The sequence below is a fragment of the Pantherophis guttatus genome, chromosome 3 (assembly GCF_059756535.1).
Source record: "Pantherophis guttatus breed Tessera chromosome 3, ASM5975653v1, whole genome shotgun sequence".
NCBI classification, from domain to species: Eukaryota; Metazoa; Chordata; class Lepidosauria; order Squamata; family Colubridae; genus Pantherophis; species Pantherophis guttatus.
Genome location: NC_142065.1, coordinates 32,097,033 through 32,124,037, shown reverse-complemented (window position 1 = coordinate 32,124,037; position 27,005 = coordinate 32,097,033). Strand labels below are relative to the sequence as shown.

General features: G+C 38.7%; 1 protein-coding gene and 1 long non-coding RNA gene across 3 annotated transcripts in view; one reads left to right on the top strand and one right to left on the bottom strand.

The window, feature by feature from the left end:
- The window catches only part of DLGAP4 (DLG associated protein 4), a 400,912-nt gene that overhangs the window by 331,828 nt on the left and 42,079 nt on the right, over nucleotides 1-27,005 (bottom strand). The gene's annotated exons all lie outside the window — the stretch shown is intronic.
- On the top strand, nucleotides 17,073-26,022 carry LOC132711189 (uncharacterized). The gene is made up of 3 exons (XR_009622018.2): nucleotides 17,073-17,161; nucleotides 19,548-19,661; nucleotides 25,943-26,022. It is a non-coding gene; the product is annotated as an uncharacterized LOC132711189 (long non-coding RNA).

Sequence of the window (27,005 nt, the reverse complement as noted above, 5' to 3'; positions counted from 1 at the left end):
AACCAAACCATAAACTATTACTTACAAACCAAAATGGCTGGCTTTACCTGTTATGCTAAACCCAAATTTAAACCAACTTGGCTGTCTCAGGAATTCTGGGAGTTGAAGTCCACAGGTTGTAAAAGGGCCACAGTTGCCCACCCCTGCTTTAGCTTAAACATTTCAGGGTTCCTTCCAGGCTCTGCAGTGGAGGTTGAACATGCATTTGTATAAGTGAAATTAGAATTCCTATCACTGAATAACAGCCTGCATAACTTCCTGACTAGTAAAATCTCAATATATGCCTAATTTACATCATTTGTCTGGGTTCCAGAATAACAGTAACAGAGTTGGAACCTTGGAACCTTGGAACCGTGCTCTCGCAGGAGAACTGAACTAGAGATTCGAACCACTGAACTGCCGACCTTTCTGATCGACAAGCTCAGTGTCTTAGCCACTGAGCCATCTAGTCAGGCTTCATTCATTCATTCATTCATTCATTCATTCATTCATTCATTCTTCATCATTCATCATTCATATTCTCTCTCTCTCTCTCCCTCCCTCCCTCCCTCCATCTCTTCTTTTTCTTCTTTAAAAAAGAAACCCTTTTTAGGTTTCTGTTATTAACCTGATAATTAATTGTTTTAAACTGATAGTTTAAAACATCTGAAAATTACTGACAGCATAATCTCAGAACCACTGAAAGCATAATCCTATGATATTAATTCAGTAAGGTCTACTGCTGCATAAATGCGCAAGTTTATGCTGTAAAATGAGCTTTTAACATTATGTAACTTTCAACCAGAGCATGGAGTCATGTCTCATGGTGGATGATGTTGATGGATTCATAGGGAATATTGTATTATTTGACAGCAGTTCCTACAAACACATTTGAGGAGTAAGACATTTTATGCAATATTCAGGAAGAGGAGTCAAATGAGTTGCTTTTCAAGCTAGCCTTTATGCAAGTGGAATTTCCTGCATTTGCTTTCATTTGCTTTTAATCATCACATATCAGCTTCAATCTCCCTATCTTCTCCTGGCAATGAATGAAATAAAGCCTGTGCAGTTTATGTAAAGTCATTTATAAAGCAGAGACAGCTGGATTAGAAAGGTGAAGCCCAACAAGCGGATGAAAAGAGAATTATTTGTGATAGAAGGAAAAGTATGAAATGCATCTCCTTGTTCACCCCTATCCAGATGGGATCTGGAATAATCCAGATTCTGTTGGCCACCAGTAACAACTGTTAATAGTCCCTCCATCTTTCTGTGACTCCTTTCTGCTATATGTGTGAATGAGAGTATTTTAATGGGAGAATACATATATCAGGAAAGAGTTTAATTATTTAGTTTTTGTTCATATATTTCTAAAGGGAATCACTTTAGATCTGGGACAGGCGTGTCAAAAAACGATGTATGTAAAGGTATATGAAATCATTAAGTTAAATAATATTTATATTTAATCTGTCAATGCTATTCCTCACCCACTTTTGACATCTCTTTCTGTGATTTAACTCTTTTTTGATATGTGACCCTGGCATACTGTTTAAAGCAGGGGTGTCAAACTCGATTTCACTGAGGGCCGTATCAGGGTTGTGTTTGACTTCAGTGGGGCCAGGGTAAGCGTGGCCAGGGTGGGCATGTCCAGCTCAACATCACTCATGTTGGAGACATCTGTGATGCTTTGCCAGTGAAAACGGGCTCCTGAGCTCCGTTTTCAGCTGTGACAGCTTCCTGCAACTCTCTGCCAGGCTGCTTGTGGCCCACCCGACCTCCATTTTCACTGGCAGAGGCACCAGAGGCCAGTCCTTTTCTGTTTCCAGGGCGGCCTGCAGGCCAGATCTAAGCATTTCATGGGTTGGATCCAGCCCCTGGGCCTTGAGTTTGACACCCCTGGTTTAAAGCTAGTACATCACTGATTTACTGCAACCACATAAGAATTGATTATTGTTTATAGAGCACAAAATAGAGGATTAAAAGCAGTTCTTCAATATATCAAATACACAATAATCTGGATAAATAGTTTCTTTTTTATTTGTATTTATTATTATATTTGTTCGCTTCCCATCTTACCGCGTGATGACTCTGGGCAGGTTACAACATTAAAAGCAATAAAACCATACAAACACATATATCTGCAGGATGTGCAGAAGAACAGAAGGGGGGGTCTGAAATTGGTCCATCAACCACCTCCCGCATGAAACTCCCCCACTGGGGCCACAAGCCAACTGGCAGAGCCATGTCTTCAGGCCCTTACAGAAGATCAGGAGGGCAGGAGCAGATATTTATTTATTTATTTATTTATTTATTTATTTATTTATTTATTTATTTATTATTTATTAATCAAATTTGTATACCGCCCTACTCCCGAAGGACTCAGGGCAGTGAACAGCCAAGATAAAATACAGATAATACAAATATTAAAAAATCCCTTAAAATTATTAAATATTTTGGCCGAAACACAGATTAAAACACCCAATTTATAAAATCATGAATTAAAAATTTAAAAGAGGAGAGTTAGGCCAGGCCAGCCTGCTGAAATAAAAAAGTTTTGAGAGCACGACGAAACGTGCGCAGATATAGCCCCCCTTACCCATGGGAGGGTAAGATGTTCCAAAGCTTAGAGTAATAAATAAGGGCAAAATGAAAAGGAGAAAGAAATTCTCATTTGGATGGATGAAAATTCCTAAAGAAGTAGAAGCTAGAAATACAATTGCAAATAATTCAATGAGAAAGAATAAGAAGAAAGCAGAAGAAAGGAACCAGCTACCGAAAACATTCTGTGAGGATCTGAAACTACCAAGGATTTATAATGAATAGATGGCCAGGTTGCAAAGGCACTGAGGAGCTACTGTCAGGAAAGCAGAAGCTCAGCTGGGATTAGTGAATAATACTAACAATAAGAGACTTCTTTAGTCTCTTCTTTAAAGGGCTTCTTTAGACATACTGGTAGATGTCCAAAACAAAAGGGGAAAGATTCCTTATACTAGTTGTTCAAAGAATATGACTAAATACACATATGAAAATAAGCAAAGCATGGCTTTGAGAATTCTTTCCAGGCACATTATCAGAAAGGGGTACCTGTGTTTTCTTCTATCTTAAGGACTATAATGCATATATTTCTGCTCTCCCTTTATGCAGTTTTATGCATTTCTGCCTATGCTGTCTCCCCTTATGCAGTTTTATGCATTTGTGTCTATGCTGTCTCCCCTTACGCAGTTTTATGCATTTGTGTCTATGCTGTCTCCTCTTATGCAGTTTTATGCATTTGTGTCCATGCTGTGTGTGCACTGGGAAACACAAGGTAGGCAGCATACTCTGCACTGCAGATCATGTGATCAGAGAAGGGAGAGGGAGGAGCTTAGAATGGAGCAATTGGCAACATCCCAAGCTGTTGCCCTACTGCTTGTCTCCTAAAGATTCATCACAGTGGTGGGATTCAAGTAATTTAACAACTGGTTCTCTGCCCTAATGACCGGCTAGGTGGGTGTAGCCATGGTGAGCGTGGCCAGAGGGTTTGGCAGGCATTCGGCCTCCTGCACCTCCTGGAAGCAAAAACGGGCCGCAGGCAGCCTATGCCGTACCTCCCACACCCCGTTTTGGGCTTAGGAGGCCTCCCTGAAGCCTCCTGGGAAGCAAAAACGGGCCTAGGATGCCTACCTGAAGTGCCCCATTTTGGCCTAGGACTAGGAGGCCTTTCTGCACTTACCTGGGAACCAAAATGGGGTGTGTGGGACTCCTAGAAGGGACAGGGTGGGAAGGGGCAGGGTCAGCCAGCAATTTAACTACCCGAACCGGCTGAATCCCACCACTGATTCATCAGGGAGACTTTATTTTTTAACACTAGAAAGCTTTTTTCCACAGCTCTCAGCAGGATTAGACCCATTTCCAACTCAATCTTTGGGGAGTGGAAACAGTTTTTCCCATCACACAAATTCAGTCAATTCTGTTTTTGGAGAGGTGTCCAACTGATCAATGTACAGGAAGTCCCAAACTTCTTTACATCATTTATTTCCATCAGGTGGGAATAAAAATACAAAGGCAGAGTTAATTAATTCTTACTTTAATTTAGTTTTCTCCAACAAGAGAAAGTGTATCTTCTACTATGAATGCATAAAGAATGTAATGAAGGCAAAAGTTGAAGCTAGAGACAAAGACATAGGATACCACTATATTCTGAATTAGTTTAAATATCCACGATTAAGTACTTTCTAGAATAATGAAGGAATTATTTGTCTAGGCAAACTCTTATATTGATATGCCAATAAATAATAAATGCATAATTACATAATTACACCATAAATACATTGATATATAATATCTAATGTATTATATTGCAAGTGTCAAACTTGCCATGTCACATTGCCCTTCGTGGAGCTGGGGTGGGCGTAGCCTGCGCATGATGCTCCAGCCCATGGGCCACCAGTTTGACACCCTTGTATTATATAAAACATCACCTTTAGGAAATACTGAAGGGTTGATGAAGTGTCAGGTGACTAGAAGAGAGCAAATGTTGTCTGAACTTCACAATGGGGGCAAAGAACCATCTAGCAAATTATAGATCAATTAGTCTGAAATGATACATTAAATTGGAGAAGTTATCTAGTGTTCTGCTGCAAAGTTTAACTGTAGCCTTCCCCCCCCAAACCCCCAAAGGTGAAGAGAATGTCTTTAAACTTTGCAAATAGATTCACATGATTATCCATGATTTTTAATTTAAAAAAATATATTTATAAAAATTCCAATCTGAAGAGAACTGGGCATGTCTAGTGTAACAAAGAGAAGAACTAGAGATGATATGATAGCAGTTTTCCAGTACTTGAGAGGCTGTCACAGAGAAGAAAGGAGTGACCTATTCCCCAAAGCATTTGAAGACAGGCAAGAAGTAATGGGTGGAAAATTTATTTATTTATTTATTTATTTATTTATTTATTTATTTATTTATTTGTTTGTTTGTTTGTTTATTTATTTATTTATTTATTTATTTATTTGTCAAGCATGTATAAGATAACAGATATAAGTATAAACATGATTATGAATACATAAGTGGGGACAGTAGAACAGGGATGGTAGGCACACTGGTGTACTTATGCATGGCCCTTACAGACCTCTTAGGAATGGGGTGAGGTCAACAATAAACAGTCTAAGGTTAAAGTTGTGGGGGTTTGGGGATGAAACCACAGAATCAGGTAGCATATTCCAGGCATTGACCACTCTGTTGCTGAAGTCGTATTTTCTGCAATCGTGTTTGGAGCAGTTTACCTTAAATTTGTATCTATTGTGTACTCATGTATTGTTGTGGTTGAAGCTGAAGTAGTCATTGACAGGAAGGATGTTGTAGCAGATAATTTTATGTACTATGCTTGAGTCAGACCGAAGGCAGCGTCATCAAAATGATTAAAGAGAGATCCAACCTAGAACTAAGGAGAAATTTCCTGACAGTGAAAACAATCAGTGGAACAGCTTACCGGTACTTCGAGAAGCTGAGGATGCTCCATCACTGGAGGTTTTCAGGAAGAGACTAGACAGCCATTTGTCTGGAATGCTATAGGGTCTCCTGCTTGATCAAGGGTTGGACTAGAATCCAACCCTATTATTCTATGTCAGTGCTATTTATGGGGAAGCAATTCTGCTATTATCTGTGGAGAATATATACCATAGTTTGTACGCATATTTGTACTATTGTACTTCTGTATTTGATTCATCACTCGAAATCTCTCTTATAAGAATTCTAAAGGCTTGAAAAGTCTTATCAACGGTGGCTTAAATAAATAATTGGCGTGAGTTGAAATACTAAGATTTGGGCTTATACTGCAACAACCACACCACCTTTATAGCTATCGTTAAAAATGAATTCAATTATATTTCAAAGAAAAATGCCTAAAATGATATCCAGAAACAAAACCAAAAAGAATTCTTTGAAATGAAACATTAACGCCCACTGGTTTTATCATGTAACCTACAGAACCTTAATCAGCATTCAAATGCTTTCCAGATCTGTATGACTCAAAACTCAAAGAACATCCGAAAATATTTAATCTTGAGATGGTTGAAAAAAGAAAGCATACTATTATTTCAAGTAAGATCTTACTGAAGATAGAAACCAGCCTGTTTCTTAACACTGAGACAGTGATCAAAGAGAGGCAGTTAGGAGTTGCTTTGTAATGAAATGCAAATATTTGCTTTCAATGCTTGATTGTACCTTCCATTTTCCTTACACAGCATGCTGAAACACCTGAATAAGTTGGTTGCTGGATAGTGCTGATTAATGACCAATATTAATAATAAAACCAGAATCAGGGTGATGAAAGGACAAAAGGAACATCTGTAAAGTATACAAAATGCATGCATTTGTCTCCTCTATTCCATAACTCTATCAACATGATCCACTTCTCACAATTCTTGCTTGATATCTCTAACCCATTAACCATTATTATGAGATTAGCCTAGTCCATTATAAGGACAACGTATTAATTCTTACATCTTCTAATTAATGTTCGTGAGCTGTTTGGAGAAAGAGTTCTCTCTGCTATGTTCTAACAGCAGATCTAACCGGTGGATCAAATTAGTCCATTGTCTGGGTTTATATAACGCATTGAGACAGATACTTGCCAAACAATTAATTTACTCTCTATACTGTGGTAAATATCAGGTGGCTTTCTTTTTTCAGCTAAGCCTGGTTTCGTTATTTTTCACTCAAATATTCTTTAAGAAAAAAAAATCTTGATTCATTAGTACACATTTCTTCTTGACCTTTGTACCTTGCCACAATTTTAGCATGGATTTTCTTAGTATTGTTTACAGATTCTGGAACCTAAAAAGTGCCACTTTGGCTAGAATCAAACCTGGATGGGTGTATAAGTAGCTTGATTTTCCCTTTGACTCCTTTTGTTTCTTAAATTTCTTTTTACCCTTTTACTACTATTTAAGTATTGATTTTTCTAAGTTTGGAGTAGGTACCCTTTTGTATACTGGAATATAATTACACTCCCAATATTTTCAACCTAAGAGAGCCAAAGGTACAAGATGATGTGAATTGCAGTTTGGTAAAAACTTACAGGGTAACAGATTATTCAATACTATTCTAAATAAGCTATCTTTAATGTATTTTTTATATAAATCACATTCACATACTTTGAATCACAAAGCTAGCCAACTGGGTAGTTGTAAAATATATAACAGAATAATAGAGTTTGAAGGGACCTTGGAGGTCTTCTGGTCTCATTCTCTACTCAAGCAGGAGACCCCATACCATTTCAGACAGGTGTCTGCCCAGTCTCTTAAAAGCCTCCAATGATGGAGTACCCACAACCTCTAGGCAAGCTGTTCCACTGGTTGATTGTTCTCACTGTCAGAAAATTTCTCCTTAGTTCTAGGTTGGATTACTCTTTGGTTAGTTTCCATCCATTGTTTCTTGTCTTGCCTTCTGGTGCTTTGGAAAATAGCTTGTCCCCAACTTCTTTGTGGCAGCCTTTCAAATATTGGAACACTGTTATCATGTTACCCCTATCTTTCTTTTCGCTAAAATCCTTTTCACCCAATTCCTGTAACCGTTCTTCATATGTTTTAGTCTCCAGGCCCCCAATCATCTTTGTTGCTTTTCTCTGTATGTTTTCCAAATTCTCAACATTTTTTATAATGTGGTGACCAAAACTGGATGCAGTATTCCAAGTGTGGTCTTATCTTGAAAGACGTCAGTGGCAAACTACCCCATGGACATGTAATCAACTAGCACAAAAACGATTCAAGCAAGCCTTTAATTTTACAATTCAGAGCACAGCATTATGGGAGGAAGCCCATAGCTGTTTGACTGCATTCAAACATTTTGTACCATGAATATACTGTGCTTCTGTTCATTGAAAAGCTGTATTTACTGAAAGCAAGCTAGATAAATGCATTGTTAGTTTTTTCTTTGAATATTGATGTTCTTTTCCCTTGAAAACAGAGCAAATTACCTAGAAAAGTCAGCCTGATTGACATTGCAACAATATATCTGTGAGATTTGAAAGGCCAGAGCTCTGATTTTTTTCTCTCTAGCTTGGGGTGATGTTTCTTCACTCTCAGCTAGTGTCACTTTCTAGGTTTCACACTCCCTAAACCAGACTAATTAAGACAAATAGTCAAAACTCTATGCAAGCATTGACAAGCCAACGTGTTCTGCATGAAGCAGAAAGTGGTAAGATAGAAAAGATAGCCTTTCAGATCTCTTGTTGGACTATACTGTACATTTCAGGGGCCATATTGGCTGGAGATAATAAGATCTGAATTCCAGCACGTTGTATGCCATTACACTGTGGAAGGAAAGTTTAAAAGGTACAGGACAGGACAAGACAGGAGAGAATCAAACTGGATGTAATGGTAGGGAGTGAATGAAGCCTAAGAAAAAGCACAGACAAGAAAATAAAGAAATCTGCGGCCCCTCAGATCTTGCTAAATTTATTGCAGACATGGTATAGCATAGTGGTTAAGGTACCAGACTTGTAAAACAGTGACTCAAGTTCAAGTCTCTGCTAACTGCAGGACTCATTGGATAACTTTGGAGCAATCATTTTCTATTGTTGAATGCAAAGGCTGGGAGGAATTCTGGAAATTGTCTAGTCTAATGCAACCCCATGACTATAGAATTCCAACAGATGGTCATAGAGCCTACGCTACATCTCAGCATCAGGAAACACAAAGCCAAGAATCACCTGTAGTTAATCAAATACAGACACCATCTGAAAACTGGAGCAGTCAAATGATGATGATGATGATGATGTCAGCTCTCCTCTCCTCCAACTCCCTGCACCTTGTGAAAAGCAAAGTAAAAATGTTCTATGAGGGTCCTTGCAAAACAAGGAAATCCCTTGATTAAGGGCAAATGGTTGCAGCTTGATTTAAGAGGCAGCCCTTGCCCATGATCCTTCATTAGAATCAACTGTCTAATCTTCAGCTCTTATGTGATTTTTGTGTAGATTTTCTTGTAAAATTCTGACCTCTGGACTGGCTTGATCATGGAACTTTGGATTGGATTTTGACTATTCTTCTGCATGGCCCTATTAAAAGTAAAACTATTTAGGCAAGCTTTTTTCAGAGACTCTGCATTTGTTTGTTTGTTTGTTTGTTTGTTTGTTTGTTTGTTTATTTAATATAATTTGTATGCCACCCTATCTCCGTAGGACTCAGGGTGGCTCACAGCAAATAAAAACAAACCCAATAAAATGTAAAATACATAAATATGCATACATAAAATACATAAATGTATAAATATATAATTTAAACATATATTAAAACCCATTAAAATAATCAAAAAACCCCTCAGTCCAGGCTGGGCGATGTGAACAGCCATGTTTTTAATTCGCGGCGGAAGATGTGAAGGTCAGGAGCCAACCGAAGTCCCAGGGGAAGTTGATTCCAAAGAGTAGGTGTGCCCACAGAGAAAGCTCTACCCCTGGGGGCCGCCAGCCGACATTGTCTAGCTGACGGCACCCAGAGAAGGCCCTCCCTGTGAGAACGCACTGGGCGATGGGAAGCCGTTGCTGGCTGCAGATGGTCCAACAAGTATCCTGGGCCTAAGCCATGTAGGGCTTTATAGGTCATCACCAGCACCTTGAATCTCACCCAGAGGGCAACCGGTAACCAATGCAAGTCGCGCAGGAGAGGTGTAACATGGGAGTATCGGGACCCTCCCATCACAACCCGCGTGGCTGCATTCTGCACCAGATGAAGCCTCCGAGTGGTCCTCAAGGGCAGCCCTAGGTAGAGAGCATTACAGTAGTTTATGTTCCTTGTCTGTTGCTAACTTCTTGTCCTTGAGTAAACTGTTAATTTCTATAGCAACTGTATATATGAGGGTATAATTGAAACCAGATGTAGGACATCTACCAACTCTAAAGGTTCATTTAACAGTTGTTACTATTTTATAATTTGGGAATGTGATAGATGGGGGATTATTATTGTATTAACTCCTGCTGTATAATGCTTCAGATTTGAAATCAAAAGATGCTTTGGTGTGTGCTTCTAATATACATGAACCAAACTGCTTTTCCCAGAGCACACGGAGGTCAAGTGATGCCAGGAAAAAGCATCAACTCTTTGAATGGAATATCAGTCAAGAATAGTGTGCATACCCCTGCATGTTCCAAAGCACTTTTGCTTTTGAACTCTAAATGTTGCAAAGCCCTAATATTATAGTTAAAATTACATCTATTTAACTGTTACTAACTGAAAAGTAAATTAAAATGTGTTAGATTTTTCTCCTAGTACCATTGATGTGTCCCAGATCTGCCTACTTTTGCAGTGTGACCCTTGGCATTCTGCTCAAAAGTCAAGGACAACCTCTTGCACACTCTTTTTAGATGGCCTACAAAACCCTCTCAATTCCATAATTGTATGCTGCCTTCATCTTTTTATTTGCCCTCCCTTATAATAAAACATTTGCATAAATCTTTCATGAAAAGCAACTGAATAGAAATTAAACTGACAATCAGGATTCCCCAAACTAGGAAATGAGCTATGCTTGTTTCTTCCCTAATGAAGCCGCTGTATGGAACTGCTACAAGAGCAGTTTTTAAAAACCTTCTCTAAAACTCCAATGACCACATAAATATCAATGCAGGTTGATTGTTAACCTATCATATACATCAGCATATACAAAGCATAATACTATTTGGGATGTTACCAAAGTGTCCAGAGAACGACTTTTTTAAATTACTCTAACTTGGTAGCCAAAAATCTGATGACCATTCAAACATCCCCAGATACCAGTTTCTAACATCTCCACATAGGTTTTGGAAAGCCACTAATAAGAAACTTTCAAAACAAGTGCTGCTTTTTGTAGGCCCAAGAAGGCGATATGATACCCTCCAAGTATTTTGTATTACAGTTTACATCATATGTACTGTAGCTTGAATAATAAGTAGAAAAGAACCACGGAATTATATAACAGTTGTTGTGATCACAGTTACCTGTTTTAGCTCTAATAAATACTGAAATAGACAGCTCATCTTATGCTCCATACAAATAAGTGTACAACACTTATTGTGGTCATGAAAATGTATTACATAACATTACATAACATTTAGGTCTGTCAGTCTGATATTTCCTGTCTGTTTAGATTAGAAAGTAGCAATGAGCTGAAAATGGATTCTGTATTTTTCATTCATTCCCATTCAATTTAATGGGAAAATATTTCATTTTTTATTTCAAAATAAGTTATTTCATAAGTTACATGGTGACTAATAGGTATGCATTTGTGCCTTTTCTTATTGGAGCCACTAATCTCTCTAACAATTTGCAATTTCCTTGACTTCTAAGAAATTCAGAGCAGTGGTGGGTTGCTCCCGGTTTGGACCGGTTCGCAAGAACCAGTAGTAAAACCGGTGGGAGGCCACCGCACCGGATGTCATAATCGATCTGCGCATGTGATCCCGTTGTGAACCGGTAGTAAAGGTAAGTAGAACCCACCCCTGATTCAGAGATGAGAACTATTTTTTCAAATTAGGAAGTGTCAGCAGCCATGGAGGCTGCATAATGAGGTACAGATGGATAAGAAAACAACAGCCTGGTTTACCTTCTAATAATAATAAAGGCTCAATAATAAGAGTTCAAAAGAATTTCTAACGCTTGCCAAAAGTGAAGTAGAAAAAAAGAGAGACTCTTTTGCATAATAGAAAATTGGAGAAGTAATTTTGTCAGTGTTAATACTGACCAACAGTCCAGCTTTCCTATGGCCTTGAGGATGATGAGGGAGAATAACAAGAAAAAAGATGGTTTGAGACCACCTTTTCTTATAAAGCTCAGAAAGTTGAATAAAATTCCTACCAAGATAAAGTGACCCATGATGTTCATAAATCTTCTTATAAAACTACTGGTCATCAGTTATAGCCAGAACTTTCCACATCTTCTCTACAATTGTATTAAGAATTAGTTTGGTGGAGTGATTAAGGCTCTGGCCTAGAAATCAGGTGGCTGTGGATTCTAGAACATCCTTAGCCGTGAAAGCCAGCTATGTGGCATTGGACCACAATAGTGAGATAAAAATCTCATAATAATAACATCAAGTAACTCATAAAGGTTGAAATATTACTTAACAGAATTAATCAAATGTTCCCAGCTGTCTAACAACCACTGACCTATTTTTTTCTGCAAAATCCTGGCAGGTAACACCAACTGAGTCCATCAGCAACTCTGAGATTGCAACTTGTGTCTACCATGCAAATTGCTTTTTTAATAGAACATGGCACAGCCTGTGACAATTGCTAATCATCCAGATGGAGTTTGGCCATTTGTGAGTTGAGAACGCTGAGCTTAGGCAGGCACTGAGACGATTAGAAACCAGAGACTGGCAAGCAGCTGTTTAGGGGTGTTGGTTGTGTGTCCCTGCCATTATCTGAATGCCTCATCGGGCTTTCAATGCATCTGGCAAATCTGGCAACTTTCTTTTTGTACTTCCAAGTTTGTACAAATCTTCTCTTACAATTTAAATTAATGGAAGTATTAAGCTGAAACAAACACAGTCTGGGCAATAGAAACAAAGTATGGGCAAAAAAAGTGAGGTGAGCTGTGTGCCACAACAAGAAAAACCAGCTGTGAAATAAAATAATTACCTTTAAGGGTTGATTGCTGAAATATGGCACCCAAAAGAGGAGCGGATGAGTCACAAAGATTGGGAGGAAGGAGAGCGGTACTTTCAGTAAACGCCCTATTACTTTGAACTCAAAAGCAGCCATCTTTGCTTTTTCGTGATTAGTTTTCCTTCCATATCATTTGATTTTACCTCTGCTTGCTCTGCCTCATCTTTGTGTCTCTATGAGAAGTCCTCTTTGTGGTAGTCTTCCACTTACAACAGTTTGTTTAGTGACCATTCAAAGTTACAATGGCCCTGAAAAAACCTTCATATCCTTTTTTCACACCTATGACCATGACAGTATTCCCATGGTCACATGATCAAAATTCAGATGCTTGGTAACTGGCTCATATTTATGACAGTTGCCATGTCCTGGGCTCACATCAGTGGTGGGTTGCTCCCGGTTTGGCCTGGTTTGGCCGAGCCGGTAGCGGTGACGGTTCTCTGTTTGGGAGCTGGGCCCTCCCGCCCACCCCCATGTTATTCCTACCTTTATTTCTTCTTTTTTAGCCCAGCTGATAGGCACGGCAGAGTGGAATGCCACACCTCAGCTGGGCAGAAACCTAACGCGCTTGCGTGGAGCGCAAGTTCGGCATGCGTGCGAGCAAAGTGTGCATTCGCGCGGCGATTGCACGCAAAGCGCGTGCACAAAGAGAACCGGTGGTAACTCCGGTTGGAACCCACCACTGGTGCACATGATTATGTTTTGCAACCTTCTAACAAGCAAATGGGGAAGCAAGATTCATTCAATAACCATGTTACTAACTTAACAACTGCGGCAAGAAAAGTCATAAAATGGGGCAAAATTCACTTAACAACTGTCTCGCTTAGCAACAGAAATTTTGGGCTCAATTGTGGTCGTAAATTGAGGACTACCTGTACTTCAGAATGGTACCAATTTTTCCAAGAGATACTGTACTAGAAAACTGAGCGGGATTGTGAGCAAGATTATCCCAATAAATTTTATTTCCTCTTGAAAGAGAGAACGAAATATTATGACCTCTCTCTTCAGGTTCAGAAGTAGATAAAATTGGCGGTGGAACTTTACCTTAATACTGTTATTTGATAAGCTCCCTTCCCCCACCGTCATGTCTTCCAAAAGAAGGAAATGTATAGATGACTCAAGATAACAATTAAGGGACTTCCACTGTTGTTTTTCTTCCCAATGCTGAGAAGTTGCCATATTCATAGTCAGCTGATGCTGTTTGCCTGCATTTCTCTCTAAAGAAAATTTGCTGCTTGACTTCTAACTTACTTCCCAAATTAAGAAACCACACAGGGGAGAGCTAATTAAAACTTGCTCTGCTTTTCCCAAATTTTCCACTTCAATCTTGGTAAAACTATTTGTAATTCTATGTTAATATGACATACAGAGACGCTTGTTTACTTTGAGAAACTATTCATTTTTCTTTGAACTCTTTATCTGCAAAACAAGAATGATTTCTGGTGACTCACTACTGACAACACAATTAACGTCTGTTTGAATAGCCTTAATATACATGTTTGATATCTAGATTGTTTGGAGATTGAATTATTTGATATTATGTATGTTTCAGTTGGTGGCATAAGACATTTTTTCTTAAAAACCGAATTTATATTTACAAATAGCATAACAATTCCCACTGATTCCTCTAAATCGAGAAAGTTTCCAGTGAAGTGAATAAAAGGTTGGACACACCATTATACTGAAACCAAAACTTAGCTGACTTGGTTATGTTGGTGATCTCTGCAATTTCTCTGATATTTACAGTGAGTCAAGACTGTGCATTAGCCCAAATTAATCATACGGTGGTCTATACATTTCCTTTTATTCTGCTCATGGGACATACTTAGTGCACCAGTTTACAGTATGTTATAATTAAGTCTTTTTCATTTGGAGAAATCATTCATGAATGGAAATCAATGCTACATAAAGAAAGAATGCATCGTTTATTTATTTATTGACAGAATACTATTTTTAAACATTTTAATTCGGCTAAAAGAGGCTAAAACATATGAAGAACGGTTGCAGGAACTGGGTATGTCTAGTTTAATGAAAAGAAGGACTAGGGGAGACATGATAGAGTGTTCCAATATCTCAGGGGCTGCCACAAAGAAGAGGGAGTCAAACTATTCTCCAAAGCACCTGAGGGTGGGAGAAGAAGCAATGGGTGGAAACTAATCAAGGAGAGAAGCAACCTAGAACTAAGGAGAAATTTCCTGACAGTTAGAACAATTAATCAGTAGAACAACTTGCCTCCAGAAGTTGTGAATGCTCCAACACTGGAAGTTTTTAAGAAGTTGTTGGATAACCATTTGATTGAAGTGGTATAGGGCTTCCCGCCTAAGCAGGGGGTTGGATTAGAAGATCCCCCAAGGTCCCTTCCAACTCTGTTATTCTATTCTATTCTAAAAGCTCACACACAAGAAGGAAGATGGGCAAATTTGTGTCAGTTCCCTCTTTTAACCTAACTGTTACCATCTCAGGGATTCCATATTGCTGGATGTCTTAGTTTCAGGCTGCTATTACTAAATGCCAGGTCCGTATGTAGTAAGATCTTATTTCTTCACAATTCAGAGAAGTATGCAGACTGAACATGCATAATAAGATATGGATCAATGAGCATGGAAAAAAATCCGTCTCTGAAACCACTTCTCTAACCCTCTGATTTTGGTCTTTTCAGTATCTGCAACTTGAAGGCCAGAGAGATTGGGTAACAATGATCCCCCATCATAACTTGGCTGCTCTAAGATATTGTGGTCCACAATATCTGGACTTGGTGCCTACCTCTGAAGTTGAGTTATAGGGAAAAACTGGGAATTATTGTGTATGGATCAAAACTTCCCTTCTTGAACTTCTAGATCCCACTTTGAACCTGCCTTGAAAAATGGCAGTGAAGCATCCATACTTCAATCCATCTATACTAGGTTATATCTGCCTATTCCCATATATTACCTATTTGGGAAGACTTCAGAGAGGGATCTGGGACATCAGCTATAGAGAATCTCCATCCCTTTCACTCCAAGTTCAGAGCTGGTGCAGAACAGAAATGCCATTGGATGCTCTGGTGGATGACTTTTTGGGGAATCTGAATGAAGGAGCACAGATCTCCTGGTTTTATTAAATTCAGCAGCTATCAACACTATTGAACATATTTTTGGACAACCTGGAAGGATAGAATGGACCATTTTATAGTGGCTCCATCCTTTATGAGCAGGCAATTTCAGGCAATGTTAACAGGAAAAGAACCCTTGGAATATCATCCTTAAAGTATCATCAATGTCCTGATAATTCCCAGCAATGTATCTCCATCCTGGACTGTATTAGAGATACATTAGATGTTTTTTAGTGGCTGTAAGGAATTGGATAGGAAAACAAACTCAAATTAAATCCTAACAACATAAGGATGCTCTATCTCCAGAAACCATCTGGCTGATTATTAGCTCCAATATTGACTCTAGATGGGTTTACACTTCCCCTGAAGATCCATGATCAATGAGTTGTCCTAAACTCATAGCTTCTGCTTGCACTGAAACTGCAACTATGACCAAATGTGGAATAAAGCAGAATGGCAGGATTTTTTAAAAATTCCGCCTTTTTGAAATGATGCCAACAAAAAGGGCATTGAATAGCTCCTGTTTTTTTAAAAAAAATTCAAAGCTGTACTGATTAAGATTAATTTTACTTTGAATTGTTATCGACTAGTTTTTCATTTAGTGCTGAAGTTTTGCTTCACTGTACAATGGGATTCTGGTTTTTTTTCAAATCACTGAGTTTAATATAAGGCAGTGAAGATGGCAGATAAAAGTTGCTATGTCTTCTGTAGTCTCTGGGGTGATATATGGCAACAGCTTCTATAATGAAGGATTTGGTGATAATATCTATCTTTATTTTGGCTTTTTCTTATGAAACTCTAACTTCTTCAAGGCTCTTCAGCTTTGGATATTTCAATAGTTTGGAAGGAAGTCACTCTACTTGTGACTATTGCCCTGGTGATAGTTGCAAAGACAGTGGTCTCTGTGAGTTCCTACCATAGTTGGCTGCTGTACTTGTTGGCTGCCACTCAGCTGGCTCTTTGGCTGAATGGCCCATTTGGTCTGCAGCCATAACAGGGGACAGCTTGTTAGAAGGATGAGTTTCTTTCAAAGCAGCTGACATAGCAGAGATATTGATAATTGTAATACTGCATCTTTCTGCAGCTTCAAATACCTAAAGAGCATTTCCTTCCTAATTGGAAGGGGAAGTAAATATGGGATTTCAATAGTGGCAAATATCAATAGTTTGGGTATAGGATGAGGGTGAAGGTTTGTCCTCTAAACTTGTGGGTTGGTTTCTGAATGTTTTGTTAGCAGGCTAGGTAAAATCTTCAGCAGAGTTTAAGATATGTCAGTGTTCTGTTTATAAGGGCTTCTGTTTATAAGGGCTTCCTTATAAACAGAACACTGACATCCCCTAAACTCCGCTGAAGATGTTACCTAGCCTGGTAATGAAACATTCATAAACCAATCCACAAGCTCGGAGAATGAACCTTCACTTTCAAATATGAGATTATATAACCTTTCGGTATCTTTTCACATATATCGGATATAACATAGGTACGTAGAAAAATAAGGTCATGTCAATTTAGACCTGTTTGTTTAAGGCCCAGAAATTTGGAAATGTTAATTCTGTGAAAAGATGAAGACCCCATCTTCCATAAACGCTGAGCAACATAGAAATATGGAAATAGAGATCTAGAGATCTGTATTTATGTGGAATGTTAAACTGATGAAGCACTAATGCCTTGAGCATCATTCTTTCTGGAAGGTGGATATGAAATACCTATCTGCCCATCTATTTCCTATAGGCTGCTTTGATCACAATTCCTTGCTCAAATGTTGGGCTAAAAATATACACACATGCACACACACGCACACACACACACATGCACTTCTTGATTCCTCCCAGCTATGAAAAAAGAGCATCTGCATTAATCTGTTCTTTTTTTAAAAAAGCAAGATAGTGAACTTTGGCAGATGCAAACTAAATATAGCTGTCTCAGAAAATAGATGCCATGAGTTCTGCTATGAAACATGCTTATGAATTCAGAATAAGTTGCTTTAAATCAAAAATGCAGTGAAGCAATAATTAATTTCTACAAAAATATACTCTCCAATTGTCCCTATTTAATACAGGCAATCCCTATTTGTTGCCCCTGTTCCCTGGCAAAGCATAGTCTCTATACTGTATACTGTAGTTGTCATGCCTCAATTTAATTTCATTTCTTGAGCATCTCTAGAACTTAAGCTATCTGCATAGCTGGAAATATTTTATCAGCCTTGTGCAGCCAAAGAAGTTAGTCCTCGACTTATGATCACAGTTGGACCCAAAATTCCCACTGCTAAACAAGGTGATTGTTAAGTGAGTTACAGCAATTTTATGACCACTGTTGTTAAGTGAATCATTGCAATAATGAAGGATGCTGTGACAGTTGTAAGTATGTGAATTAGTCGTAAATCACCTTTTTCAATGCCACTGTAACTTCAGACAGTAACTAAACAAGTGGCTGTAATTTGAGAACTATCTGTATGTGGAATTTATCATTCCAAATTCCCCAGTCAGCATTTTGGAAGCTGAAGTCAACATATCTGAAAGACAAGTAATTTGGGGAAGGTGAATTTTGCTTCTAGTTTATGTGCATGTTCATTGAAATGTCTGAATACTATACTAAGAAATGACATCATGTAGAGCAGGGGTATCAAATTCAAGGCCTGTGGGCCGGATCTGGTCCATGGGGTGCTTAGATCTGGCCCATGGAGTTGCCCTGGAAACAGCAAAGGACCATGGTGACTCTGCCAGCAAAACCAGAGCTCAGGAGGGCCACATGTGGTCCTTGCAAGCTCCATTTTCTCTGGCAGAGGCTGTCCCAGCCAAAAATGAAGATTGGGAGCCCGTTTTCACTGGCAGAGCATTCGGGTCACCACATGTGCCCCCGACACGAGTGACGTTAAGCTGGCCACACCACCCTGGCCAGCCCGTCCTGCCCCCCCCCGAGGTAAAACACAACCCTGATGCGGCCCTCAATGAAATCGAGTTTGACACCCCTGATGTAGAGCTAGATTTAGATGTAGATCATTTATTTATTTATTTATTTATTTATTTATTTATTTATTTATTTATTTATTTATTTATTTATTTTTCATATTTCTATGCCGCCCACTCTCCGAGGATTCTGGGCGGCTTACACCAAAGACAGTATACTAAATAGCATATTACCTCCAACAATCTGGGTCCTCATTTTACCCACCTCTGAAGGATGGAAGGCTGAGTCAACCTTGAGCCGGTGAGATTTGATCTGCTGATCTGCTGAACTAGCAGTCAGTTGAAGTAGCTGCAGTAATGCACTCTAACCACTGTGCCACCTCAGCTTTGACATGCAGATATAGATCCTTTGAAAAAGATGTTTCAGAATGTGCAGGAGAACCTTCAAAGCTACTTTTTTTAAACATTTTTTTCAGTTCAGATATATCTTTTTTTAGAATCTTAAGATTTTGCTTACAATGCACTTAACAGTGAGTTAATATAAAATAGCACAAAAATGTACTGAACTGGATGTGTATTTTCATTCCTGTTGATCTATGTGTGTTCTTATTATTTCACTTTTATTTTATTTATTAAATTTCTAGGTCACCCATCTCCCCTACAAGGTGACTCTGGGTGACACTATTAGCATCTATTTTGGGTGACACTATTAGCATATACTTTGTATTTTATGCATTATCATTGTGTAAAACTCTCTGTATTTATTTATTTGGAATTTATAATTTTATCTGCAAAATACTATGCTCAGTGAGTACAGTAAAACTATTAATTCATTCATAGGCTGTACACTTTGTGAAGTACCTCTTCCAAAGGATTAGTGCAGCTTTAATATAGTTCATTGTCTCTTATATGAAAGATCTCTTCAACATATACATTCTCTTTTGTCTACCAAACTCACAGTGGTAGAAGAGACATGGAGGAGGAGGAGGAGGAGGAGAAGAAAACTAAAACATCCTGGGGATGAGGTAAAAAACTAAAAGTAACCTTGGAGTACTTGGATGACAGATTTAAATGGTATATCCATCTTTTTATTTTTTTTATGTTACATGCTGATAGTAAGGTCTTATATATGACAGGGGTCCCTTGTGAATTCTTTCAATTTCATATATTTCTGTTGAACATTGGAGAATGAAAAAATTTAATCTTGGGGAATTTCCATCTTGTTACGTGATAAAAGGCTTGATACAGCTCAGCCTCCTACAGGATTGCCATAGAAACACTTGAAAGTATTTTGTTCTTCTCAGAGAAACATCTCCAGCTCTTGAAAGGCAATTTATAGCTACTGATCTTGTCCCCAACACATTTCCTTTTGGTTTAGTCATGCTGCTTTATCCACAGGAAGTTCTTTGCACTAGTAGCTTTGCTTTTCTGAACATGCTGTGCTGCAAAATATTGCAGCCTAATCTGCATTTAATTATTAAGAACAGACCAGCTGAACTCTGCCATAGACTTGGCTGAAACTTTAATGGAATACACAATAAAGGCCTGGACATTTGGCATTATACCTTAGAAGGACACACAACCATAGTAACTCTATTCCCCAGTGGAAGGAATTGTCTCACAATGCTTTTCTTTGAGATCAAATTGAAGAAGCCAGACAGAATGGAGGAGAAGCCATTCCCAAATATCCCTTAACACAGGAGTGTCAAACTCGCATTGTCATGTTGTCATCATGTGATATATTGTGACTTTTCCCCCCTTTGCTAAACCTGGGGTAGGCGTGGTCAGTGCATGATCCATCTGGCCTGCGGGCCGTGAGTTTTGACACCCCTGCCCTAGCATTTCATTATCAAATAATTGCAAGAACACTATATTACACCAACAAAAGCTTCACCAACACAAAGAAAGATATTCTCCTTCCCCCACAAAGAAAGATATTCTAAATCAATTATGTCATCAACTAGAAGAAAAAATGGCTAGGAAAAAAATGGGATTTTTTTTCTTCAGCACCATTACAAGTAGAGTAATTTTTAAGTTATTTTGAAATTATATTTCTCTATTGCTGAGCAACTATACCTCTCTGGAAGTTTTGTATTACATGACACTAATAATCCTCATTTCCATTTCTCTTAATGGGAAAAACACTGGGAGCAATCTATTATCCTACTGCTGCAACAGTTAAATTAAGGTTGCAAATCAGTGTGCTGAACAAGTAAGGAGCACCATTTACGCAACAATTACTTTGGAATACACAAGGTAGATTCAGGCACTGGGTGGCAGAGCCATCCTTGCATATACGTAACTCAGTGGGAAGCAGACTCTCAAAAGCAATAAGAAATAACAGAATGATGATGCTAAAGGAGCTTGGTGATGCAGTGGACTAAGTGCTGTTAAAGTAGTACTTGGCTACCAGCTGCCTGCAATTACTGCAAGTTCAAATCTCACCAGGCTCAAGGTTGACTCAGCCTTCCATCCTTTCGAGGTAGGTAAAATGAGGACCCGGATTGTGGGGGCAATAAGCTGACTTTGTATAAAAAAGAATACCGCTTAGGGGGGGCCAAAAGCCTTACTAAGCAGATATATACAAAAGTATGAAGGCTATTGCTTAATGCATTGTAAGCCGCCCTGAATCTCTGGAAAAGGGCGGCATATAAATTGAACTAATAAATAATAAACAAATAAATAATAAATAAATGAAACCAGATTCTGCAACAAACCCAAACTTTGCCTCTACATTTACAGTATATCAACAGCAGCATCACACATACTCAATATCTTCACACACAAAATTAGAGTCATCTTCATGTGTTCTCTTCCCCTAAGGTGATATAGGTAACCATCAGCCCATGACGGCCCAAGACAAACGAAGCAAACTTTGCACAAAATAATTACACACATTTGAGATCAGGACTCAAATGAAAGATAATGCAATATCACAGTATTTCTCCTTCCCAAGAACTACCATTAGAGATCTTAAAGTAACTATTTTGGAAGAAAAGAAGTTCACAGTACAATTAAGATGAAGTCAGAATACTTCAAAAGATTTCAGGCAATCTCAGAAGGTCTTCACAAAAACAATTTTTAACACATTACAATTGTTAATTGATAAGGAATCTGTCTCACATGCATCTGTATTACCACCCAGTCTTCATCCCCCACCCCCTTACATATCATCTCAGTTTAAACCTTGCAAACATTTAGCCACTTCATGAATCTGATGTAGTGATCTATAGCTCATGCAAATTTATGCCTTGTAATAAAATACGTTTGTTTGAAAAGAAAAGATCCCCAGTTTTTGGCTACCATAACTTATGATGACTCTCTTCCTTCAATATTTGGATGTCCCAGCACATCCTAAAGAGCATTAAAAAGGTAAAGGTTTTTACCTTTATGTGCTAATCATTTCCAACTCTAGGGGACAATGCTCATCTCCGTTTCAAAGCCGAAGAGCCAGCACTGTCTGAAGATGTCTCCATGGTCATATGACCGGCATGACTAACGCCAAAGGCGCACGGAACGCTGTTACCTTCCCACCAAAGGTGGTCCCTATTTTTCTACTTGCATTTTTTATGTGCTTTCGAACTGCTAGGTTAGCAGAAGCTGGGACAAGTAACGGGAGCTCACCCAGTGGTGAAATCTAAAATTTGTTACTACCGGTTCTGTGGGCGTGGCTTGGTGTGTGTGTGGGGGGTTTAATGTGACTGGGTGGGCGTGGCCAATTTTTTTTTAACTTTTAAAACCATTTTTTCTACAACCTCTTCGGCGAAGAGGTTGTAAAAAAATGCTTTCAAATGCCTCTGACGATCCAAGCTGAGTTTTTAAAAAAGGCTCTGATCAGGCAACTCAGCTTGGATCGCCAGAGGCATTTAAAAGAAAAAAAGGGGGTTTTTTCCTTTTAAAGGCCTTTGACGATCCCAGCTGAGCCGCGCGATCATCAGAGGCTTTTTTTTTTACTTTTAAAAGCATTTTTTCAGCCGAAGAGCTTGTAGAAAAAATGCTTTTAAAAGTAAAAAAAATCCCTCTGATGATTGTGTGGCTCAGCTGGGCATGGGAGGGGGGCAGGGATTTTTGCTAACGGTTCTCCGAACCACCCACTTCCATCACTACTGGATCGGGCAATCTGATCCGAACTGGGAGCATTTCACCCCTGAGCTCACCCCATTACACGGCACTAAGGATTCGAACTGCTGAACTGCCGATCTTTCGATCAACAAGCTCAGTGTCTTAGCCACTGAGCCACTGTCCCTTCTAAAGAACATTAGCCTGACCTTTAAATCTACCATGGAAGTATGTTTGATGTGACTATCGATATTTTGCTCCATGAAGTTCCTAGAGTGAATACACATATGAAATAATAAACATTAAGGCCATTTTGGAGTTTAACTTTCTAAAGCAAAACAAATCCTAAATATGCATGTGCAAAATTTAATAATGTGAGGCTCATTTTATGTAGTCAATGCCTTTTTTAAAAAAAAATTGATTTATATGCCGCCCTTCTCCGGAGACTCAGGGCGGCTTACAATGTGCTAAGCAATAGTCTTCATCCTTTTGTATATTTATACAAAGTCAGCTTATTGCCCCCACAACTGGGTCCTCAATTTACCTACCTTAGAAAGGATGGAAGGCTGAGTCAACCTTGAGCCTGGCGAGATTCGAACCTGCAGTAATTGCAGGCAGCTGGTCTTAATAACAGGGTGTTTTAGACCACTTTACTACCAAGGCTCTTTATCCAGTGAGTGTTATGCTTCCTAAGGGGTTTCATTTCCCTGGCACAATACAGTTTTCAGAGTATTTGAGCTGTTATAGCTCATTGTAAATGCTAAGAAGTGATGTAATATTTTGTAGATATTACAAAGCAAAAATGTCTGTAGTGGACTTTGAGAGATTCTTCCATTTTACTATCTGAGTAAAGACTCTTACCTTATTTAAACAGCAACTAAAGCAATAGTGGTGAATATCTGTAGCTCGGGTGTAGGATGAAGGTGAAGGTTCATTCTCCAAGCTTGTGGGTTGGCTTCCAAACATTTCATTACCAGGCTAGGTAACATCTTCAGTGGAGTTTAGGGGATGTCAGAATGTTATTCTGTTTATAAGGGCTCCAGGTGTGGATGTGTCAAGTGAGGGTCTTGTGGGTCTTGTGATGGGTCAGCTGGGAGTCATCAGTGAGTCTTATGATGGGTCTTGGGATGGGTCTTGGGATAAGGAGATTACATTAGGTCAGGATCATTGGGAGGTGAACTGGTGGGGGGGCATGGGCTGGTTGGGGGTTGATGCTGTCTCTGGTTGGCTGTGTGGTTGATTTGGATTCTGAGGAGTTTGTAGGCTGGTTGTAGATCAATGTGCCTGTTGATGGAATTGCTTGTGGAATGCCAGGCTTCCATGAACTCACAAGTGTGGCGGGTGGTAGCATGGCCGATGATTTTTGAGACTAAAGCCTTTAGAGTTCATTTTAGAGCATATGTCTTTTGTGACTGCTTTCTGCATAAGTTTGTCACATGACCCCAGATATACACATAGCAGACTGCTTTGTGTTTTCAGCGCATCTCAATTCTCAAATAATCTTAGAATCAAGAGAAGAGCAGATTTTAACTTTATGGCTTTCTTGTTTTGTGTTTCTGCTCTCTGGTTGTTCACTTTGGCTAATGGAAAAAGTGTCTCTGCTGGCAGGCCAGCATGTTCTGCGCAGCTGTCCACAAAGAATTTTAAAGCACTAGAACTAAAAGAAAACATGGAGTTCATATTTGCAGCCATTGATATGCTATTTTTATCCCTGCTGAAAGAGACAATTTAGAAAAGAAAAAGTTTAGAATATTTACTGAAGCTCTCTATGTGTAGGTGTATATATGTGTGCAAATGCATGTTCAAATCAGTATTGACCTCCTGGAAGGTGCCTGGACTAGTCCCTGCAGTTTTTTTGGCAATTTTTTTTTCCAGAAGAGATTTGCCCTTGCCTACTTTCTAGGTCTAAAACAGAGTGATTGGCTCAAGGTGACCCAGCTGGTTTTGAGCCAGTGGTGAAATTCAAATTTTTTTACTACCAGTTCTGTGGGCATGGCTTGGTGGGCATGGCAGGGGAAGGATCCTGCAAAACCCCCAGTCCCTCCCCACTCCTGGGGGAAGGATATTGCAAAATCTCCATTCCCATCCCACCTCCCAGCCAGAGGTGGTATTTGCCGGTTCTCCAAACTACTCAAAATTTCTGCTACCGGTTCTCCAGAACCTGCTGAATTTCACCCCTGCTTTGAGTTTAAGGCAGGATTAGAATTCAGCATCTTCTGGTTTCTAGGCTGGTGCCTACACTATACCAAATTGTCTCTGTAACTGAAGCTGAAGACCATTAATAATAAATACATCTCTATGAGAGTGTTTATCTTTTCATCATCAAAGACAATGAAAATAATACAAAATATACCAATACTAATAATAACAAAAATAACAAAAATATTGTGATTTGGAAATTGCAGTTGAGCAACTATGGAGGAAGAAATCAATAGTAATAGGAGTCCTTGGAGCAATACCCAAAGGGCTGCCTAGATACATGCAAATTTTGAACTTATTAGACCTGAATATCTTAACTTTGCAAAAAAACACCCTACTCGGAACTGCCTATATACTCAGGCGCAATTTTAATAGCTTTTAGGTCCTTGATTAGGACTTGAACTATTAAGCTTTTACCTGTCCAAGGCTGTGAATTGAATTGAATTGAAGATTATATCTTAAATAATATATAGCATAAAAATAATAGCAACAACATCCTGCCTATGTTTAAGGTGCTGGCCCAGTGCCCAAAAGAACAAATAACTAAGATTCAGGCCTAACCTAGACTCGATGTATAAACACTGTAAAACTAAATAATCACTAAATAAATTTTACCCAAAAGAAAGAATATATCAGCATTAGACTCCTAATACTTTTGCAGTTTAAAGATCTTCACAGTTCAAAACCATCATGATGGATTACAATTACAAAAATAATCTCACAATCAGTAGTAGATATTAGCCTGTTTGTTCATGACAAGAATCATATTATGAAGAAACATAAAATTCCCTAACTTCTAAAGGTCATTGGACCCCAAAACTGTAGTTAGACTTGGAGGTTCCTGATTATTCTTGAGAGTGTTTTATGTCTTGTACTATATTGATGTTACTGATGCTTTTTATTTACGTGAACTACTAGAGGGAAATTTATAGATATAAAAGCTACCAAAAAGGGCATCACTTAAGATGATGAAAGTCTTAAATATTTTCAGTCAGTTATTCTATTGCTTTATGGATCACTTTATAATACAACTCTATTTATAACCCTTTCTAATTACTGGTATTACTTTTTGAATCACTCTCCTGTTGAAAATTCAGAAGTCATATTTCTTCATGTTCAAAGGAAAGTAAAAAAAAAAAAAACACCAACATTTTCCATCATGCGTACAGTAGAAAGGGTAAGCATGCTATTTCTTTTTGTAACTTTTTGTGCTCACTGTCCTGCTATACAGTATTGCTTTGCTGTTTACTTTATTTCTTGTTTATTGCTATATCTTTATCTATATCTATTTTAAAATGAGTATGACATTTAGGATTGTACAGTGCTTTAGATTTGATCGCAAAAAAGTGCTTTGGTGGTTAAATGGCTACAAATTTAGAACCTGTCAGCAACTCTTTGAAGCAGCCATGTCTTCTTCTAGGGCAGAGGTCTTCAAACTTGGCAGCTTTAAGACTTGTGGACTTCAGCTGGCTGGAGAATTCTGGGAGTTGAAGTCCACAAGTCTTAAAGCTGCCAAGTTTGAAGATCTCTGTTCTAGGGGAACATGCCTGCTGCAGAGAAAAAGCTGTGCAATGCAGAGATGCAGGCAGCTATCACATTTGTGCTACTTGGTCATTTCTGAATTATTTCAGAAGTGCTACCCTGCCTTATGAATAATTTCATTTTTATTATGACGCTAGCTGAAGAGCGCTGTCCATTAAAAAGCAATCCATAAAAATAGTACACAAAATTATTTAGAATATGCACAGTTTGATATCCAAAGCTGGAGAGGTAATTTTTTTCCAGATAATTGTGCGAGGTTTGTTTCTGGGGATTAAAGAAAGATTTTCCTGGATTTATTTATGCTTAAATTTATTATGGCCACCCACTCTAGTCCACTCTGGGCTATCTGCTAGTTCTTTGAAAACAAAACTTGTTATATTATTTGGCCCAAGGCAGCAAGTTAATTCCTGTCCCTGTGAAAAAAGGCTACCTAAAATCTCAAACACATGCTCTGGAATCAGTGGTGGGATTCAGCCAGTTCGCACCACTTCGGGAGAACCGGTTGTTAACTTGCTGAACAGTTTGGCAAACTGGTTGTTGGAAGAAATCATTAGGGCAGAGAACCGGTTGTTAAATTACTTGAATCCCACCACTGTCTGGAATGCTGTTTCAGGAGCA